Source organism: Pinus tabuliformis, chromosome 4_2 (assembly GCF_031772625.1).
Source record: "Pinus tabuliformis cultivar Carrire ecotype Pingquan chromosome 4_2, CPIR1, whole genome shotgun sequence".
Classification (NCBI taxonomy): Eukaryota; Viridiplantae; Streptophyta; class Pinopsida; order Pinales; family Pinaceae; genus Pinus; species Pinus tabuliformis.
Genome location: NC_142304.1, coordinates 562,553,199 through 562,558,360, shown reverse-complemented (window position 1 = coordinate 562,558,360; position 5,162 = coordinate 562,553,199). Strand labels below are relative to the sequence as shown.

Sequence of the window (5,162 nt, the reverse complement as noted above, 5' to 3'; positions counted from 1 at the left end):
CGACTAGGTACCTTACCTACTGGACCTAATCTATTGACCTTATGTTGGTGGTCTGACTCATTCAATAAATAAGCCTACCACAGTATATAGCAGCTACGAGTATTATATGTTATAGCCATATGTATCTTCTAGAATAATAATACTCGGTGGTTTAGAAATTGCCCCGGCTATAGTAAGTAGACACCATACTGAGCTATTTCTTTCATATATATTAAGTTTTTTCATAGTGACCATTGAATCCACTCCAAGCAACTCTACAAAGTTTGCTCCAAAGGCTAAGAGATTTGTAGTTTTTGCTAACCACCTCGAGTTGGACCTTCTAGCGTTTGCTTTTCCCCCCTAACCAACCAATTTCGGTAGATAGCAATCGGTCTTATAGATATAGATGAAATAGCTTACTAAGATATCATTGAAGTATGTCAGCCATCATCTATAGTTTAGCAACGAGATGGATCAGATCTATTAGCCGTTCACTGCTTCAATTGTTCTAGCCATATATATATACCCTATTTTAGATTTGAATATATATATTTTCACTGATGTACATCCTTTTTTCTTTTCTTTTCATTGAACCTTTGTGACCAAAGCATTCCTTTATTAATATTTTTATTTATTTACTTTTGTCATTTTATATTTTATATTTTATTAACTGTACAATTCTTAATATTAAAATCTAGTTGACTTACCCAAACAAAATGAAATATTTTCAATTCATATCAGTAATATCCAATTCATATTAGTAAAATCCACTCTAAGTGCCCAAATAAAATGAAATACATCCATTTCATAACTTGGATAAAAATGATATTGAAAAAATGATTGTCATATAAAATAAAATACATCCATTTCATAATGGAATTAAAATATATTTCAACAATTAATTTTATTTTTTAGATCAAATTTTATAATATCACTGAATTTAAGATTCTGAAATACTAAAATCCAATAAAATTGATTAAAAATAATCTTAAAATACATCCATTCCATAAAAAAATTAAAATATATTTCAAGAATTAATTTTATTTTCTAAATCAAATTTTATAATATCATTGAAATTATAATATATTTCAAGAATCAATTTTATTTTTTAAATCAAATATTATAATATCACTGAAATTTAAAATTCTGAGATACCAAAATCCAATAGAATTGATTAAGAATGATATTAAAATACATGAAATTGAAATATATTTTCAGAATTAATTTTATTTTTTAAATTAAATTTTATAATATTCCTGAAATTTAAAATTCTGAAATACTAAAATCCAATAAAATTAATTAAGGAAGATGTTAAAATACATCCATTTGATAATGGAATTCAATATATATTTTAAGAATTAATTTTTTTTTTTTTTAAATCAAATTATATAATATCCCTGAAATTTAAGATTCTGAAATACTAAAATCCAATAGAATTGATTAAGAATGATATTAAAAAATTTGAGTCAACGAGGTGTGAAGGCAATGTTTAGAATGCCATGCCACTGGAGAAATGAATGCGGCCTGTATCCAGTATGAAGCTTTTGTTTGTTTCTGTGAGTGACAAAGCACCACCATCATTGAACCAGGTGGCGCGAGGGCTATAAAAGGGGGTGTCCTCACCAGACTGATAAGGATCGCAATAACGTTTGAAGGGATTCAACGGATCGCAATAACGTTTGCGAGTGTGATATTATTTGATTATTATTGCGAGTGTGATATTATTTGATTATTATTGCGAGTGTGATATTATTTGATTACCATGACGATGACGATCGGGTCATTTGGCTTTGCTTTGCCTCTCATGTTACTACTGCTCGTATCTCTGGTGGGCGCGGCGCAGACTGGACCCGTAGTGTCGTATGCTTGTAACGTGCAGAAATTCGATCCCACGGCTCCTTTTAACGCTACTCTCAATAACCTGCTCTCCAATATGGAACAGCACACGCCCTCGAGCGGTGTCGGCTACAAGAAGTCGGTTGCAGGCAGCGAGGCCTCACCCACTGCCTACGGGGAATCAGTCGGCGATGCGCCACTCTGTGCGACTGATTGCACCAACTGCCTTACTTCCATCTTCAACCAACTTTTGGCCATTTGCGGCTTTGCCATCGGTGCTCGGGGTAAATCCACTCAATGTTCTCTGCGCTACGAGCAGTACCAGTTTTAGTGAATCAAATGACCGACGAGTATCATCATCTAATATGGCTAAATAAAACACTAATATGTGTCTAAATAAAACCCCAAGGAATCACTCGATATTGATTCTTGTTTGATGATGTATCTATATTGTTATAGTCATGATTGTGTGGTGCGTTGTTTCAATGTAAATTTCAATTATAATGGAATAAGAGTATGAATGTCTGGTACATTTTAATGTAAATTCCAATTATAATGGAATAAGAGTTGAGTTATTAGGACTTTATAATGTGGTTTGTTTTAATAATTCGTTGCAGACGAATAAGAGTCATAGTTGTTATCTAGGTTAGTGTCATTAATATTTGCATATTTTATATCATAGTTATTAAACTCAATTTGATATAAAAGGAAACTGGTTTATTTAAAATTTAATATAGAAAAGAAATTGAGAATATACTTCTTATGATTAACATATTATTTAATTTTTCTTTTCAAAATTTCAAATAATTTAATTGAATAATTGATATATTAAAATTTTCAAAAAAAAATCTTTAGATTTTTTTCTTATACTTATTTCCAACATTTACTTTGCATGCCTATATAAGATGATCCAAAAATAATGAAGGACAAAAAGCATCAACTTTATTGGTATTACAAAGTGAGAAAAAATGTAAATAAAATCTAATAACATAAATAACAAAACTTGAAATATGAAGTTCGACATACAGAATAAGACACCACATACTAAAAGTAAGTTTAAAGTGATCTCCACATTCCAAGAAATTTATACCTCAATCACTATTTCTATGGGATCCAATATATTTAACAATGTGTGTGTGCATATTATCCTTTGTAATAAGCCCCTCATTGAATTCCACACAATTGATCATCTATTTTGGAGTGGATTTAATAGCTATAGTAATTGCTATCATCCAAAAGAATTAGGAAAATGAATTATAAGTTTTCAAATTTTTATTTTCTAAAATATTAAACTTATACTTCTCTACAATATTTTGATAAAAAAATTGTATTTTTATTAGTTAGCTACAAATTTTTAATATAGAATTTCTATAATCTCAAAGGATGAATGTTGGCTCAAAATTTTGATGATGTGAATAATTTGGAATGCATTAATAGAAACTTCTATTTTTTATTCCTATATTTTAATAATAAACTTCTCCAAAATTTTAATATAATATTTTCTTAAAAAACTACTACTTTTCATTCTTTTTAATATAAAACTCATAATCAACCAATCATTCCATTGTTTTAATAAGGAACTTCTCTAAATTTTTAATATAAAATTTTTAAAAGAGCTACTCCTTTTCATTGTTTTTAATATAAAATTCATAGTTAATCAAAGAAACCATATAATATGAGGATCAAAGTATCTTTCCACGCATGAAATATTACCAAATTTTCTAAAAATTTTCCTCAATACCAACGAATTTAGTAACTATGTTTTAAAAGCAAATCTAATCTATGTAATAAAATATTGCTATCTTTTTGTCAACTTGTGCTATGCCCCATATCTATTTCTTCTTCATAAATAAACAAACTAATGAAATTATTACTTTTGTTGTCATCATATCAAAATAACTCTCTTTACATATCTTTTACTATTAATTTATAGATAAACTAATAACTAATTTATAATCATCATTATCTAACTTGATCTATCATCTAATAGATATTTGTGCATTTCAAATATAAATATAACCTATCTAATAAAATATTGTTGTCTTATTTGTCAACTTGTGCTATGACCCGTGTCTATCTCTTCATAAATAGACAAACTAATGACGTTACTGCTTTTGCTGTCATCATATCAAACTAGCTCTGGCCAAAACACTTACATATCTTTTACTATTAATTTTAGTAAATTTATTTTGAGCAAAGTAATCTTGAGTATGGTTATTTTTAGTTTTTTCTTTTTGATCTTTTTATTTGTTATTCAGGTAGATCCTTGACATTGTAAAATTCTTCAAAATAGCTCGAGTCAAAGAGCTTACATATATTTAGTTTTGTTTTCTCGTTTTTTTTACACGTTTTTTTTTTTTCCAATAGAAAAAAACTCTTTCGATTCATTAATAAAAAAAAAATACATTCATTTTAGATTCCATACATTCTATTAATCTTTCCTATATGTATTTTATCCTACCATTTTCTGTGACAAAAGTATGCATATTGTTTCAAACACGTTCTCTGTATTCATAGATAACCTATGTTTCTAAAAATTCCTTCCATATTCTATCCGTTTGAGTTACAAAAAGAAAAGTTCTATCTGTTCTCAATATCAAAATGGAATTCTATTCCCGATCATTATGTTCTTGCTTTTCAACATGAATTGAACCCTGCATTTACGACATATAACCATCAAATACTTGGTATCAAAATGGAATTCTATTCCCGATCTTTACAGCCTATAACCATCAAAAAAATTAATTGCCTTCCCTATATGGAATTGATGCACCCAACATTCATAAGTCTTCCCTATATAGAATTGATGCACCCAACATTCATAAGTCTGTCGTGCACATAAGCCGCAAAATTATACTTACATGTCTCCAAATCAATTCCCCTTTTAGAGAGTCTGATCTGTCTGTCCTGCTCTTTGTCGGTTATTCCCACGAATCCTTGACATTGTAAAATTCTTTAAAATTAAAACTATTTACAATGTTAAATTATTTAAAATTAAAACTATTTACAATCCTACTCAAGGTATCATGTGATGTACCATCGGTGGGTTGGTCGGGAGTAGTTGTGATATTAGCCATCGGTATTGTACAATATAATCCGAGTTCAACATAGAATTTTGTTTTATAAATGGATTTTCTGTTGGGTACCTTATGAAATCGCTATTCATGGTAGAATACTATGGTAACTGTTTGAATCTAAAGAATAAGTACCAGGATGAAGAAATGAGTATTACACCAATCATATCTTTTTCGTCAAATGATAGTTTAATCCCTCGAATAGTTGGACCCATGATTTCAATTCTCTTTTGTGGGCTGCTATAGACAAATTACACATTCAAGTGAGATATT

General features: G+C 28.9%; 1 pseudogene; it reads left to right on the top strand.

Moving 5' to 3' along the window:
• Positions 1-1,741: 1,741 nt before the first annotated feature.
• LOC149170518 (antifungal protein ginkbilobin-like protein pseudogene) lies at positions 1,742-2,146 on the top strand (annotated as a pseudogene).
• The last annotated feature ends 3,016 nt before the right edge of the window (positions 2,147-5,162 follow it).